This window comes from Onychomys torridus, chromosome 12 (genome assembly GCF_903995425.1).
Source record: "Onychomys torridus chromosome 12, mOncTor1.1, whole genome shotgun sequence".
Classification (NCBI taxonomy): domain Eukaryota; kingdom Metazoa; phylum Chordata; class Mammalia; order Rodentia; family Cricetidae; genus Onychomys; species Onychomys torridus.
In genome coordinates, this window is record NC_050454.1 from 66256009 (window position 1) to 66274711 (window position 18703).

Genomic DNA, 18703 nt, shown 5'->3' on the forward strand with positions numbered 1-18703 from the left:
TGCTTCATATACTCTTACATGCCCTTGCAGAGACTTTTCATTTATTTAAGAAAAGTTTACTAGTAACATCCATGAAGTCCCAAGACAATACTTTGAACTGAGAAACACAAGCCTGAGAAGCTTGATTTTTCTTGCATTTTTATCAATAATTCATTTTTACTCTGTTTTTGAAACACCAGATTTGATCATCCAGTTTGAATTTATAATCTGAATTCAAAAGAGAAATGTTGGGATTGCATTTTATTTATAAAATTTAATTTTTGTGGAATTGATTTCTTTAAATTTTAAGATCTTATTTCTGTTTTATGGCTCAAAGGCAAATACAGGTATTTTTTATCTAAAACAATAATTTTGACAAAGCTACATTTTTGTGCAAACAAGAAGAATTTGTTCAACAAACTGGGGTGGATTTTTATATATAGATAATCTTAGATTAGGGGAAGCTGCTAGTGTTGGCTTATCTATAAGATTATGTTCATTGCTTACAGAATTCAGTAAGGATTTTAGGCAGTTGTTTTGAAATATGTCCTATGTTTTTTGTTTTGTTTTGTTTTGTTGGTTTTTTTTTTAATTTTTACTGTTTTGATATGAGGCTCTTAGTCTGCAGCACAGATGGTCCTAAACCTCATAGTGTACCCAGGCTGGCCTTGAACTCGGGACAATCATCCTGTTTAAACCTCCCAAGGGCCGAGATTACTGAATACAGACCATCACATTCAGCACACGTTGTATCTTCACCATTCACAGCAGTCTGACTAACATAACTGCAATACCCAAGTTACTAATATTAAGATGGAGGGAAACTATTTGTACCTATCTCAGTTTTGGTAAAGGAATTAGCCTATGTTCAGTACTTGCAAATTTTCTAGCTCCTCAGAAGTATCAGAATAATATTTTCTGATATTATTCATTTCTATGATAACTGTTTCCCTGGATATTAGCTTTACTAGAAAAGTGTTCAATAGCAAGAAAACACAAGAATGATAAAGTCTTCATTTAGGGGACTTGTTTCATTGAAGCTAAAGCGATAAGAAATTCTGTGTTAAAGTGATAAATCTAAAAGTAGAGAAAAGCACACTATGGTTTTCCCAAGGATCCCATTTTTACTGTGGTCTAACGAACATGCTAGCAGGCTGATTCTTGATGATTACATGGGTTTCCATGAAGTTGGGCCTGAATGCAAACTCATTATTTGTGTTTAACAACTTGATACAGACCCACAAGAAGTAGGAACAAATGCCAGGTAATAGATTCACCAGTTACTTGATCATGACAAGAGAAAATATCATTTAATTTCAACAGATGTCAATATAAAATGCATGAAGATGTTCCACTCAAACCCTAACATAATACTGGACATCACAGTCCATATCAGGAGGGTGGACAGTGAGGAAATAAATGTACAGAGAAATCACTAAATTGTGTGGAAATAATCTAGAAGTATAAAATAGATGTTTTATTTTCTAATAGAAATGATGAAGTGAGATATAATTTGGTTAGGCACAAAAATAAACTATGTACTCATTTATACAGCTGTATATGGCAAAGATGTTACTTCAGTTGTGTGATTAAAATAAAATGAATTAATCTGTAAAGACATATTGTGCATATTAGATGACATATGACAAAAAATATACACAGTTGTGAATTTATGCCTGCATCTGACACAAGAACTTGAGAGAATTAATAAGCTGAGAACAATTTGTATAGTTACTATGGTATCATAAAACCTCATTATGTAATTTATATTTGACCTTCAATGAGGAAGGTCTTTAAAACTATTTCAAAACCTGGCATTTAATGCATATAATTTGTGAAAATCTTGACCTAACTGTACAGGAATCTTGGCCATAAAGGCTTCACTGTGCCTTATGAAATATAAGATTTATGAGAGTTCTGCGGGCACTGTTCTTTGTGGTTTATGCAAACCAAATTCTACACAGTGCAGCCTCACTTGTGATTGGCCTCACCTTCCTGGGAAGGACTGAAAAAGACTGTGTGATAATGGTGATTTCAGACTCAGGGAAATGTCCTCTACACTAGGGTCATCTTCTCCTGACACCACGACCAGTGGCTGCCGCTCTGGGGACTATGGGTATGATGGGCTGAGCTGTGGCTATGACTGTGGCTACTGAGGCTGTGGAGTCTGTGGATTCGGTTGCTCCTGTTCATTATGTGGTGGCAGGTACTGTTCCTGTGGATTCTATTGAGAAATTAACTTGAAAGCCCCTAAAATATGCTGACTTTGAGTATTATGGACATGGATTCCATTACTAGTCCTGTTCATCTCTTACAGACTCATCAACATGAGAAACCCTATCAGCTATGAAAAAGAGCTATACACATTGTTTTACAAAACAATGATATCTTTTTAAATGCACCATAGTACCCTGAAAAATTTTATTTCTGAAAAATATGCTTTCACTTTTACTTATCTTAACTATTTTACAAGTGAATGGTTACCAGACAGAAGAAACGTGTGTGTGACAATAATCCAAGTATAGACAGGACTTTCTTATGTGTTCCCGATTTTTGTCCTTATATATACATTATTGACTATTTAAAGCTAAGCTACCAAGTAGTTGGATGCCTTCCTCTTCACATGGAATTTTTTCTCTTTGAGTAACAAGCAATGAGTTCTAAACATTCCCAAATTCTAGATGCTGCCTACTGTGCTCAGCTCCTTTTTCCCCAAACCAAAAAGGATCACACCTACATTTTAAGTTGTGCTTCTGTGAAACATCTAATATGTTTTTTTATTGCCTTCTAGTAGCTTCATCACAAGAAAGCCTCTCAACTAATGCCATTCATTCAGGTTTATATACCTCTTAAAGTGGACACAAGGATCAGTATGAGCTCTGAGAATGTGATGTCTTTTTGGTAAGTCTACAGTAGAGCACTTGGCTTTTGAAGCCCATTCCACACATTCATTCATCCTGTTCATTTAGTGAGTCACTCTTTAACCAGATCCCAATGTTTTCAGGTATGCTGAGACATCAAGAGACAGTGTTTTATAAACAAATGCTCAACAGCTTGTTCATCTCATATTTAGGCAAACAGGTAAGTAAGAATTCACAGGTATAGTTTCTGATATTACTAGGAGACACAATCTCAAGCAAACTACCTAATCCTCTGGCTCTTATACTCTTCACATCCTCTGTGTTGCAATGTCCCTGAACCTTAGGTGCAGGAGTGTTTTGTAGATGTATGCATTGGGACAGGGCTCTACAACTAAGCTTAATGTTTGGTTGTAGTTTTCCATAATAATTTCTGTTGCAAAGAGAAGTTTCCCTAGTGAAGGATAAGAACTGAACTTACCTTTAAATTTTATAAAATAAAATAATACATATTTTAAAATATCAATTTGAATTTCTCAAATTGTTTATCAAAACTGTAAGTCACAAAATGGCTTTTTATGGTGCCCAGTAATTTTATGGCCAAAGTGTTTTAAAGTCACTATTCTACACATACCAACACTCTCATTGAAGAAGAAATATGTCTAAAATATTTTTAAGTTCTCAAAAAGTAGATTTATTTAGGTATGATATTACATAATGCTACATTTATCTCAAATTGGGGGTTTAGTATTGTGTTATGATTTATATATTTTACTTAAATTTATGTGATAACCAATAGTTTAATATGAGGAAAATGTTATGTTTCAATACATGAATAGATTGTATAATGATTAAATAAAGCTAGTCAACATATTTACCATCTCAAATACTAAAAATAGATTATTTGAGCTGTTTTGAAATATACATTATAACAAACCACAGTCACTGCACTATGCAATGAGTCTCCATTGCAATGTATTTTGTTCATAATTCTTAAAAAGCATCCTAGACTCAAGAATTCACACTCTTACAGTCCCTCCTCTTTCTCGACAATTGGACTCCTGGAGCTCCACCTGGGGCCTGGCAGAGGATCTCTGCATCCACTTCCATCAGTTATTGGATGAGAGTTCCAGCACAACAGTTAGGGTGTTTGGCCATCTGATCACCAGACTAGGTCAGTTCAGGCTTTCTCTTGACCATTGCCAGTAGTCTACAGTGGATGTATCAATGTGGATTTCTGGGGATCTCTCTAGCACTTTGCTTCTTCCTGTTCTCATGTGGTCTTCATTTATCATGGTCTGTTATTCCTTGTTCTCCCTTTCTATTCTTGATCCAGCTGTGATCTCCTGGATTGAAAAAAGCACAGGGACAATAACCAAACTAATGGAAACATATGAATTATGAACCAAAAGCTGTGGAGTCCCCAACTGGATCAGGCCCTCTGGATAAGTGAGCCAATTGAATAGCTTGAACTGTTTGGGAGGCACCCAGGCAGTGGGACCCAGTCTTGTCCTTAGTGAATGAGCTGGCTGTTTGGAGCCTGGGGCATATGCGGGGACACTTGCTCACCCTGGAAGGAGGGGTCTGGACTTGTCTGGACTGAATCTACCAGGTTGAGCTGAATCCTCAGGGGAGTCTTGGCCCTAGAGGAGATGGGAATGGAGGGGAGAGGTTGGGGGTAAGCCAGGGGGGCAGCAGGGGGGAGGACAGGGAAACCCATGGCTGATATGTAAAATTAAAACACAAATATAATTTTAAAAAAGAAGAAAAAAATAACAAACAAACAAAAAATAATCATCCTGGAAAGGATAAATGCATAGTCCAGCAAGTATGACTAAGTCTTCTGCACATTGACTATAAGAGGTACAGTGACTAATTCCACTTAAAAATCACTTCCTAACGCAATAATTCTCCATAGAATAATTGTCACTCTCTACAATTGAAATATCCCAGTCTATAGATTCCCTGCTCTTTAGTACCTACATTTCAGTTATAAGTTGAATAATAGACCCAAATGAAAATTCTCAATGAATTTTCTAATTCTTTATTTTTTATATCAGTGAATTGGTTACAAATAGAACTTATTTTAAAGCAAATAATAAGTTCTTTATTTCTCACACAACACCTTCAGTCAAGACGTTGGTGTCTGGTTAGTCACCAGCAAGGACATTCTAAATCATGTGTCATGCTTTATAGGCTATGACCTTCATATTCATATTAAAGATCATAACACTGCAAAGATTAGGGTATGAACATCCACGCTTTATATATACATATATATAAAACAGTGTTTCCATTGATACTTGCAAACAGTATTGATATTCATGCATAACCCAGTGAAACAGCATCTCTCATAATAATTACACTTCCTGTCAGCTATGCTACAGCTGTCTCCATTGTTTTCTGACATTACAGTAAGTTTGAATCATCGGGATCTCAACATTCAGAGACATATAAGCAGTTTATTCTGCCTTACTTACTGTTGTCATCCCTCTGTTTCCATGGCAAAGGAACTCAACACATGCCATAGGCATCTGCATACCTAGTGAGTCTGTGTCATAGCCACCTACTTCCCCCTTTAGACAAGAACATTTCAGCCAAATTTAAAGGTATTCACATTCTTATGACTTCTTCTTTGCTGAAAAAAAAGCTCCGTTATTATTGTACTGTAGTGTTCTTGAACTGGAGAATGAATGTGGGGAGAAGAATGTTAATTTCTAAAGCAACAGTGAAGAGCAATGTTTCAGAATATCTCATACATGATGTACATGATGTCAACAATACCTCACATGTAAATAACAGATGCTTTCAAGCACTACAAGTATTTCATAATGCATTAATGTTTTGTTTTTGTTTTTGTCTTTTTAGAAATTTTTAATAAGTTAGAAAATATATTTACTTCCCACTTAAAGAAATCCTATTTTATTACATCAGCGACTGATTGAAAATGATTTCTTCCAAGAGTGTTTTCCCTGAGGCAGTAGATTTCCACAAAGGCACTATATTCTTTTTTGATGCTTTCTTCAAACTAAACTCTGCTGTTTATTCTTCATTTTTCCAACTGATGTTAGTAGCAAGTGTTTTTAAGAATCTAATTAAGGGCTGGAGAGATGGCTCAGCACTGACTGCTCTTCCAGAGGTCCTGAGTTCAATTCCCAGTACCCACATGGTAGCTCACAGCTGTCCGTACCTTCAGTTCCAGTGGACCTGACACCCTCATGCAGGCATAACACCAATGCACATAAATTTAAAAAAAAAAAGAATCTAATTAAAATGATCATGCTGATGTTGAACGAATTCACAGTATGCCCTATGAAAGAGGCAGTGTTCCTTCACTAAGAGATTTTTTTTCCTGCATATGATACCTACCTGTTTCATTCTGTCATCTTTGGAACAGAATTCAGAACCTGAGTATGTAAACATGAGCTCTATGCAATAATTCTAGGAAATTTTATGAGCATAAATCACTCCACATGGAGTGATTATGGCAGCAGAAAACTCTGTATCCTTAGCGTTTAGCAAATATCCTCACAGCCCATTCACCAATGTTTCAACACAAGGATGTCTTTCCTTTCTCTAAGGAATCTGAAATACTGAAAGCCAAGCCACTGTCAAAACAGAACAAAGTAAACAATGATCTTGAAACAGGAAAATCAAACCCACATAGGGTGATATGTGCAGCATACTCTGGGGGTGCTTCTTTATCTCTTTAGGTAATAAAGTATTCCTGACCCAAGGTCTGTTTTCAAAAGACAAAGAGAGAGAGAGAGAGTCAATGGCTGCTGTTAGAGATCATCCCAACACTCCAGTTCCAGGAGACAAGTACAGACTTAGAGAAACCAAGTGCCTCCAATGGAAGAAAATGCTCTAGGTACATAATTATAACACAGAAGCTGTAACCTCAGGTTGGTGTAGATGAAGCAGATACATTGTGATAAACAAAAGTGAAAAATCAAATCACTTAACGTCAAGATGTCAAGTTCCATCCTGTTCCTGAAAAATGTTATGAATTCAATTTTCTTTGTAGCTGAATAAATTTCAATTGCATAGATATGCCACAATTCCTTCATTCCCATGTCTGTTGATGGGCATCTATGCAGGATCTATTTCCAGCTTTTATGAAGCATACTGTAACAACTTTTAAAATTAATTTTAAAAAAGAAACAGCATAAAAAGTGAAATAAATAACAATAATAATTACTTACCAGAATCTACTGATTTAATGTGAAAAGATCAACTTTTTAGTACCTCAAAAAATAAAATATGTGTAGTTAGAATATCTAAGCACCAAGTGCTCACATAAGTAGCTTGTTATCTTTCCTTCTTAAATCCCTTAAAATCTCGTCAAATAACTTTCCATAACTTATGTAGCATGATGCAGGTTCATCAATATAATGACTTACAATTCAATTCTTTATGAGACTATTGGCTGAAAGTAAAGAAAACACATGTAGCCTATGAGAATTCTTTGTCTAAAGAAACATAATGGTAGGGCTATTTCTTCGTGTAAATAGAGTGAACTATGAGCAAAGCCCTTTGTCCCACCCACCACTGACAGGATATTAAAGATCTGGAAAGGTAGGATGTTCAGACAGAGGACACTGTTCCTCTAAATTCTTAAGAAAACATTCCACTTTCAAATCATGTGTGATTACTATGATGTCCTGGGCTTTGGTTTGCAGCTATGGCTGTGACACCTGGGCTATGGCCATGGCAGGTATGGATACAGATAGATGATGAGATAGAAGATACTTGACTTATGGATTCTATTGAGGAAAACCTAGAGATACTGCAGCACTTGTACGTTTCCTGATTCCATGTCTAGGTTGTTCTTTTAGTTTGCTTTTAAATAACAGTTATCCACCTTGACTTACTTGGGGAAGAAAGAATGGTTTAAACGCTTCACCTATCATGTTAATTGAATATAATCATTTTTCTACTTTTACAAAAAATAATTTTTTCTTTTGCTACTATTATGTTAAAATTGTTATTCTACACACAGTGTGCTCAACATCCCTCACATGATTCTACCTTTAACCCATTTTCTATAAAATCTCCTATGTTGACAATATTGTCCCTGTGCTCTACCATTATGATTGTAACATTTCTTATGGGCTCACCTGTGAGAGAGTATTACTGTGATAGAAACACTGTCCACATGAAGACTGACAGAAAACATACGTGTGTGAATGTGTTATACTATGAGACTTGCTTTTGATGAACTTGTAATTGCTTCAATGATTCACACTGGTCAAAATGTTATACCATAAGCTAAACTTTTAACAAATGAGTAAAATCCCACAACACACTTGGTTCACGTTACCACACCTATGCACTTTAAAATTAGGCTGCTTGCTTCCTGATACACTAAATTTGAGAATTGAAAGTTGTGCTTCAATGTGCTCTTCCTTGAATTTTCCAGTTCACCCCATTATCCATAATCATTTTCTGTTCTCTAGCACAGGCATTAAAACCATATCTTGTATCTTATATTAACATGTCTCAACAACACTAGATGTAAAGTGAAAGATAACCAGACTACAACCTATAGCTCCAGAGAAGCTAGGTAACAAGGAGGACCCTAAGATAAATGCACGGATTTGCCCTAGGAAGGGGAAATAGATGATATCTCCTGAGTAAACTGGAAGTGAGGGTGCAATGGAGGGTAGGAGGTGGGGGATAAAAGCCTGGGAGAACAGGATGGTTGAGCTGGAACAGGGGTGGAGTGGGAGAGCAATAATGGAGATACCATGATAGAGGGAGACATCATTGGGATAGAGAGAAACCTGATGTGAAGGAAGTTCCAAGGAATCCACAAGGTGATCAGATTGGTGAATGCCCTAACTGTCATCATAGAGCCTGCATCCGGTAATTGATGGAAATAGATTCATATAGCCACTGCCAAGCACCAGGCTGAGCTCTGGAAGTCCAGTCAAAGAGAGGGAAGAGGGATTCTATGAGCAAGGGGCATCGAGAGCATGATGGGGAAACTTACAGATACAATTGAACCAAGCCAGTGAGAACTCATGAACTTTGGACTGGCAGCTATGGAGCCTAAATGGGACTGAACTGGGTCTTCTGCATGAGCAAGACAGTTGTGTAGCTTGGTCTGTTTGAGAGGCCTCTGACAGTGGGAATAGGATGTATCCCTGGTACATGAACTGGCTTTTTGGAGCCCATTGCCTGTGGTGGGACACCTTGCACAGCCTTGATGCAGGGGGAAGGGATTAGACCTGCCTTAGCTGTATGTGCTTGGCTTTGCTGACTCTCATGGGAGGCCATACTTTTTGGAGGGGAGGATGGGCAGTGAGTTGGGGGTGGAATCTGGGGAGGGAGTAGGGGGAAGAAGGAGAAAGAATCTGTGCTTGGTATGTGTAATAAATAAAAAATTTCTTAATAAAAAAAAGAAATTTGAAGAAAAAAGAAGGAAGTCTCAAGGAATTGCTGCCTCATTAGTGCTATTCCCATCAAGCAGTAATTTTGCATTCTATGTTCAAAACTGTTCATTGAAAGATACAAGAACTTTTTTACATTGGATATAACCTTCTTCCAGTTATAAAAAAAAATCATTTAGCACAACTTCAACATCAACCTGTTTAGGACTTATTTTGAATTAACAAGTTCTGTTTTTTATGACCTTTATCATGAAATTAAGATTTTGAGATAGTTCAAAACTTTGAAATATCAATGTGCTGTATACTGTAAATTATTAATAAAGACATACAAGTACAGTCAGTGATAATCTCAAATTTATATTAATTTAAAAATTAAATTATGAGTCAATAGATATGTGGATTTCCATAAAATATTTGAGGTTCTGTCTCATTTTCTCATCATATAAAACACTTCAATTACTGTATCATTGTGTAATTATAAGATTATTTTAAAATATCTGTCTACAAATACCACACAGTCTATCCACCATGACAGAGACATACAGTAATTCTAAAGAACACGAAGCCATTCTCAATGAAGGATTCATGATTCAGCACCCAGGACAGTTCCCGCAAGCCATAAGGCTTATTTTTATTTTTCTGTAGATGAAGCAGAGGAAAATAAACCAATTAACTAATTAGTTCAGGGTATACTTTGTGAATATTTTATGCAATTTTCATGCTCTAGAATTAGAAGCATGTGAAAAGCATATCTATTAAAATGTTTACGTGTTCTCTCTCCCTGGGGTCCTGATGATTTTGTCCAAATTATCTGCTCAAATCAGAATTCTTGCAAGATAGGCCTGCATTAGAAAGTAAACTGATGAACACTGGAAAATACATGATTTGAACCCCACTTTTATTCACCCTAAATTCCTAGGGCTATGAACATATGCTAAGGATGTATGAGAGTTGCAATGAACAAATTACATTTGAAAATTATTATACTGAACCAATACAATTAGATTCAGAAAGACAAATGCTGCAAATTTTCATATACGGATCTTAGAATTTAATATATGTATGTGTGTGTGGGGTGTGTGTGTGTGTGTGTGTGTGTGTGTGTGTGTGTTCAGCTATGTATAGGGGAGGGTAATGGTCAGGAAATAAGAAAGAGCAGAATTAGAGGTAAAATATGTTAACAAGGTAGGAAAAGAAGGGAACTTTCATACAGGGTGCATGAGAAAGAGGACCAACGGCTTGACAGAGAAAGGAAGTAAATAGGAACACGTGGAGGCAGGGGACTGGAATGGGAAAATAGAAGCGTGAAACAAACTATGTTGGGCAATGCCACAGTTAATCTCAGTATTCTGTTATTAATTTCAAAACTAATAAAATGCTGGTGGTGTCTGTTTGAAATAAAATAAAATCGCTTTTTTTTAGCATAGCTGGAAAAAACCTTCATCGATTCTCTCCTATGCTGCTCTGTGATGTCTTTCTTGGAAGTACTGATTTATAGCTTCCATGAAAATGCAATTTTTAAATAAAATGAAATAACATTTCATTTCCACCCTTTTTTTTTTTTTGGTTGTAAGGTACAACTTTGGAAAGGTTAGGGGATTGTGGTATGTTAAAGGAAAATCATAAAAGAAAATGTTAAAATGGGAAAGGTATATAGTGTTTTCAGAGCTGGGGTTTCAGAATTTTAAACTTGGATTTTTGTTAACAGTTTCATTAGTGAGTGATAACCTAAGCTTTCAAACACCAAATGGGTCAAAACCCCTAAGATGTAAATTTTCATGGGTTTTAGTAAAAGTTTACAAAATACAATTAACAAAAAATGACTTTTCAAATCTTTAAAGATAATTATTTATACTTTTGAAAAGGAATCCACTTAACAGACCACTAAAGTATTATAGGAAATGCCAAAATGGATGGGAAATCCCAAGAGGCCTCAACCCTAAAAAAGCAGCTAAGGAAAACTGAGAGCAGGAGGAATGGTCTTCTCCGGGGATAGCACAGCAACTGGTTTTCCAATACCAAATGCTCATCCCTGAAGACATATGTATAGTATTGCACAGACTGAAACTTAGGAATACATACATACATATATATGTATATATAGAGAAAGAGGTATATACATCTAAGAACAATGAATGAATGAAAGAAAGAAAGAAAGAAAGAAAGAAAGAAAGAAAGAAAGAAAGAAAGAAAGATGACATGAATTTGGAAGAGAGCAAGGGGTCTATATGGGAGAGTTTGGAGGGAGGTAAAAGAAAGGATAAATGATATAATTATATTAATCTGCAAAATAAAAGATGAAACGGAAAAAAGAAAACTATTATATAATACTTCATATGTTGCTTTATATACTAAAAACAAAATGGATGCAGGTATTCCAAGAATAACTCCTGATATTCTGGTAAGCAGAGGGATGTGACTCCTAGAATAATTAGAGCCCAGGCATAAAGAAATAGTTCAGGAAGCGATAGGACTATATGACTTATATGACCACATCTTCTTGTGGGTGTCAACAGTGTTCATTGTACTTCATAACTCTGGTCAACCAAAGGACTGCACATAAAACCTGAGACTGTCAACAAGATTAATAATAAACATGATTGGAGGTCATGATAACCACACTTGAAGTCACCTAAGGAAATAAAATAACAATTTTGTATGTCTCATATAGGGACATGTATTTAATTTTTTGGGAAATCTTTAATAACTTCATTTACACACAGCTCTTTTAAGCTGTGATAATGTACTGCTATGGGTTTGGATAATACAAAATGCATGAAAGAAATGAAAGCTCTGAATGTTTGTACATCACTTAGAACTCAAATTGAAACATACTGAAGATGAAGTATATGACATTAAAAATTGCAAGAAAATAACTGCTGAAAATTTAGGGTGGGAAACAAAACCTAAAAGAGAATAAGTACAAAACCAACTGATACACAAAAGAGGCTATCACAGGGCTAAACCATGTATGATTGTGTAGAGGCACATCACTGAGAGGTGGCCAGTACTCAGAAGCATTCATTTTATTTGAAGTTTTTCAATGCAATTAATAGCTGTTTATTCATTACTTATTTGTCAAACTTTTTTCCTTTAAGACATGGCTCATATCATGAAACATTTTTATATTCATTTTCTACACAGCATTGCTTTTTAAAAAATTCTCCTGTGATTTCTCTAGGCTATATCACAAAGTGTCTTCCTAAAACATTTTCCCCATCCTTCCATGATGCTATGTTGTTCAGGGCATGTGCAATCACATTTTGAATACGCTCACATTCACACCACAAAAAATAACTGAAATAATACCAGTAATGTCTCCAATACTCTTGTGAGCCTTCATCACCTACCTTGAAGTAATTCTTTTTGAATCAGTGAGGATTTCTGCAGCTACATTTTGAAAACATAGCTATGATTCCTTAAAAGCTCCAACAATTTTATCAGCTTGAAGGAATATTAGTGCTCACAAATGATGTGTGACTAAATTCCAGAGTTTGTTTTGTTATACAGCCACTTTCTGATCCAGCACTGGACTTTATTCACTTCTTACCTTCCCTTTTGGAAGCCAATGGTAATGGACACTGACATTTCCACTGCTAGGAAGCAAGAATTTTTCATTTTAATTTTTGTGAATAGTATTTTGGGGGGATTTATACTTTGCAAACTTGATCTTTGGGGACTAGACATGTCATGGCTGCTTTCTGCTGAGTAAACATCTAAAACCAATACAGACATAAGCAGTGATACAAGGTTCATCTTCTGGTCAAGAAACTCTTCAAAAACCATCCTACAAGGTGAATAAGTACAAGAAGGAATAAAGAACCTATGCAATTTAAATAAACAGTCTTCCAAAGTTGTATACTTCATTCCTCATGTAATTGCTGGAGTAACTCATAAGAATTCCATAAAGATTGAGTCTTTTATCAGAGTAAGATAATATAGCTAAAAAGAAAAAGAAAAAGAATTGTATTAACCAAACTTGCTAATCATGTAACTCAACATAAAAATTAATTCATTTATTTGCACTTTATCTATTTATATACTCACCTTAAGAGATACGATATTTATCACCATATTATCCTACTGTGATTTACCAGTAAGCTGCATCCTACAGACTGAATGTTAAGATAGCAACTATAGCCATTGAAAGGGCAGTAGGGAAACATTAAAAAATACCCACTCTGCTTCATACTTTCACTATACTTTACAATCAAGAGTTTGTGGGAATAAGAATTAATCATAATTTCTTTTTCTTGGTATTTATCTTCTCATGGTGAGTGGTTTTAGGAACATATCACAAAGATCATGCAAAACCTGACAGCTTCTAAAAGTCATGAATCCTCTAGATTTTTGCAGCAACTACAATGTGTGTTTGGCCTCTTCTGCAGTTAAATTCTTTATGATCATCTCTCATTGGTTGGAGATAAACACATAACCCAAAGGTAAAGAGGTTCTAAAAATTCCTTGCTGGAAAATGCATTGGAAAGGGAAGAAACAGGACTGAGCTGCCAAATCTATGACTAAATTCAGTTTTAGTCAAACACACAATGCATTCCCCCTTCTACACACAAAATCTGCATATGAATGGCACCAGTAAAGAATGTCTCATATATTAAACTAATTAAATAAAAAAGATTTATTATTTAACATGTTATCTCCTTAAGAATGCTCCACAATTCCCATGAGTGAAGATGTCTCCTTTGTCTCCATGGAATTCCTATTGCATCTCTCGGTAACTGCCAAGTAAGACAAGAGCCAACCCATGTCACTCATAACTGTTTTGCATTTGCATCTGTGTTTCAGATTAATTCTATCATTGTTGTTTGTCTCTTTATGAGACCTTGTCACCTAATACAGGCTAAAATAATGACTAGATTTTTTTTTAAATCAGAATCTGGAGCTAACCTAGAAGCTTCGCTTCTACTGGCCAGCCTTCACATCACTAGAAAATAATTTAGGGTATGTGAAATGAAAAGCCATCAAAATACTCACTAGGTATGGATCCTGAAAGCTAAACAAATTACCTGCCAGAGGAGATGTGGGCCATGTAGTACCATAGTGATATAACTTTTATGGTATTAACTACACACTTTGGTATTGAATTCGAGGCCCACTTTGCAGACGGGAACTCATGCTTTTTCCATACAACCTGATGAGGAGCTCAAAACTGGGAAATTCAAGGCACTAGAGAACCATAATTGTTTTTGTTCATAAAGGTCACATTGTCAAACTGCTGCTTGACTTCTGTGGTTACTCCAATCTAAGCCTGCGTACTGAAGGAGCCACAAGCTAGAGTCTACATATGAAGAAGAGTATATGTCCTCAGTCCAGGATACTTCACTGATAACAAAAAATTATTGTGTGGAACTAAACAGAGAGTTCTCAACATAAAAAATAAATTGGTCAAGAAATATGTTTCAAAATTTCAATATTTGTAGCTGAAAAGTGGCTCAGCAGTTAAGAATGCATGCTGCTCTTGGAAAGGACTCAGGTTGAGGCCCAAGAGTGATATGGTGGTTCACAACTGCTTACAATCCTAGTTCCAGGAGATCCTATACAATCTTCTACCTATGCTGTCTTATAAGCATGTGCTCTACATACATTCACTCAGACACACACACACACACACACACACACACACACACACACGCACACACGCACACATGCACACATACACATACACACAAGTACATAAAATGAATATTTTTAAGTGTTCAACATCCATAACCATCAGAAAATTACAAATAAATACTGATTTAAGGTTGCATCTTATCCCACTCAGAATGGCTAAGATTAACAAATAAGTGACAATAAATGCTAACCTGGGGATGGGGAAAAGAAACACATACTCACTGTTTGTGGGGGTGCAAACTGATGCAGCCAGTATGAGAATTGGCATAGTCTAGAGGTTCCTAGAAATTTAGAAATAGATCTACTGTATGAACCAGGTATACTCTAAAGATTCTATATCCTCCCAAAGATACACGTTCTTATCCATGTCCATTGCCTTTCTGCCCACAATAGCCAGGAAATGGGGAGGAAAAGTCTAAGTGTCCATTCATTGATAGGTAGTTAGTGAAAATCTGGTTTGTTTACTCAGTAGCATATTAGTCAGATATCAAGAGAAATGAGTGAAGGCGGAAACCATTTTTCCGGGTGCAGTAGCCCCTGCCTTTTCTTATTTCCTTTCGACTTCAGCCACCACCCCCTTTCCTACAAGTCCCTTCCTCACCTCTCGGACTCTGTCTCTCTCCTTGTTCATTTGATTTTAATGAGGTTCATCTGCATGACAAGGATTTAGCAACTATTCATTTAAATTTAAATTCGGTGGACTCAGTATAAGACACACAAATGGAGACAATGGCCATCACTCCTCTAGGACCCATCAGTACCCAATGGGTAATCAAGGAACAAGCATCTCACAGACTATTACAACTCTAAAAAGAATATGAAGATATATCTAAGTGTAATATGAGTCTTAACCGAAAACAAAAAACAAAAAATAATAAAAAAAAAAAAACCCAATAACTACAAAATGTTTGTGAAGCATCTGAGGAAAGTTTAACATGAATTAAATTGTATAGGATGCCAAGGTTTGTTAAACATTATTGGTGTGGAAATGGAATTATGGCTATACATATATATGAAACTCCTTCTGTAATGAAATACTTATAAGAAAATTCTGTCCTAAAAAGGGTTGATTATGCAGGAAGGGGAGTGCCGATGGCAGGATATTGACACTTATTAAATCTTGAGGGTCTGTTTGTGAAGCTCCACAGTTTAATAGACTGTTATACATACATCAAAGAGTCCTTAAAAATAAATAATGATACACAGAGAATCTACAATGCATATGTATATGTGAATATTTATACATACATATATATGTAACCCAATGAGAAATATTAAACTAATATACATTACAGTATTTCCGTTCTTATTTTCCCTGCGGCCTTTTAGCAGTAACTTTCTGAAAAATATTTCTTTAAAGTTATGTAATCTAGTCCTGAGAAGATCTTGGGCTCAAGTGAAAAATATTAATTAATGATCTAAAATATTAATACTTATATATAATATAATATCCATTCATTAAAAACCACTGAATAAATTGTGGTTAATCACAATGAAAACTTCTTGGGTCTAGCTGATGGGGAAATTAGGTTTCATTGATATAAACTTCCATTAGCAACTTAAACAAAATCAGAACTTCACTTTAGCACCCAATGGTATTCATTTGATGACACATTCATGTGTTCTAGTTTAATGGTGACTTTTATTCATCTGATGCAAGGTTTAACAAGAATACTTCAGTTTGCTCTTTTTGTTCATGACATGCCTTGCCTTTAACATGTAGATCTAGATAGATTCCACAGAGGTTATCTGTAGTGCGTTCATCTGACACAGAATCTATAGCATGGTTTCATCTGAGGGAAGATTTGCCTCCACTGGGCACAGTCTTCTTAGACAATATTGAGAAGGCTCAAAAGAGGTCCACACTCTCCTTGTACCACCGTGGTTCATTACACACAGGAGTGCACATGCTACAGTCAGGACAGTACACTACTGTAAAATCAAGATAATTCCAGAAAATACAGCAGAGTGGCAGCATCTATAACCTCACATCCACCTCTACTTGGTAATTTGAGAACAAGCTACAGACACAAGCCATGTCATTTGAAGCCACTGACCTGAAGAAGTTCATGTTCATCTTATTTTATTATAGGAAAATTAATTACATATCTAATATTAGGTTCCTTGGAGATAGTTTACACTCATCCAATTTTGCATATATTTGTGTATTTGTTCTTCCTGTAACAATTCCTTTTATACCCACTCTTAGTTTTACTATGAGAACTCAAACAGGTTTCAGTGAGTTTCTCATTTGCATACTATTTATGATTTAATGTATTAACCATTATCTTAACATATACTAGGTGTTTGAGAAGTGTGGTTTAGCTAGAAGTAAGTCACCAAGTACATGCCTTTGGAGGTCCTAACAGGCTCAGATCCACTTCTCTTTCTCTACTTCCTGCCTGCAATGAGATAAACAGCCTATGCATAGTTGTGCTTCCATAACATTTTACCTAAGCTCATAGGGCCAAGTGATCATGGGCTGAAGCCTCTAATATTTTAAGCCAAATAATTCTTGAGCAAGAGAGACAGCTCTGCAGTGAAGAGCAGTTAAGGGTTCAGTTTCCACCACTCACATTGGGCAGCTCTCAGCTGCCTGTACTGCCAGTTCCACAGGGCCCTATGCTCTCTTCCAAACCCTGCAGGCACATGCACACAGTGGCAGACACTCACACAACCACACACTTGTTCACAGAATAAAAATTAAAAATACATCCTCAGCGTAAAGAGTTACTCTCATTAAGTTGTTTTGTTAGGTATTTGGTCACAAAGAGCAGAAAATTAATCAGTTAATAGTTGTTACTTCAGCATCTCACAAGGAATACAAGCACTTTACTGTTGGTTTCTATCCCCTTTGTGTATTTCAGCTGCTAGGAGAATTAAGATTCCATTCTCCTAATGCAAATATATTGGAAGCATCCATTCTTTCCCTTAACACTACATGCTTCTAATTAAATCAACTTAATAAATAGTTTGGTATTTTTAAGTGACTTTGTGACTTAGGTACAATTTTAGCACAAAGTGCTGCAAGAGATAAAGCAAAACAATAAGAAATGTAATCATACAATGAAAGCAAACTAACTCACCTTAAAAGGGACTGGCTTATATCACCCTCAGCAAGTGGCACTTTCGGGAAAGAATGATTTTTTCATAGTGATGGAGCATAGGGAACTATGTAATGTTAATGAATTGCATTATTTGGGAGCATGAGAGGTATTGGAGTTATGCACCTTTGTACACATACCTATCAGCAAAGACTCACTGTCCAAATAATGACATTATTTCTAACATCACTTTGGTAAAGCTGTATCAATAGGTGATAGAGAATTGGGTATTGGACAGCTCTTTTCTATTTTTCAACCACCATTTAACTATGATAGACTATACAGACACATACATACAAAACACACACATATATGTTATTATACTATTATGCACAAAGTTTATGTAAATATGGATGTATTGTATATATGTATGTGTGAATAATAATATATGATTAGAGAGGATTTTAAAGCTTGAGTTTGACAATGTATTTTTAAATAAAATTAGTTAAAATTATCTTTTAATTATAGAAAATTTATTAATAACTTACAAAAAAGTATAGAATATTTCACCTGCATGTTTGTGGTAAATTTTTTAACTAGTCTGAATGGTAAGGGCCTTCTGCTCGTGCATGTGCAACAAGCAACAGGGTATTTCCCAGGTCCTGCACCATACTCACATTCAGTCTGAGGGAGCATCTTTCTTACTAACTGACTGATGTTCAGCTGGTCCTGTAGATTCTCCAAATGAGTATTCCCCAGGACTACTCATCTGTAGGAGACATTTACAATATTCTGT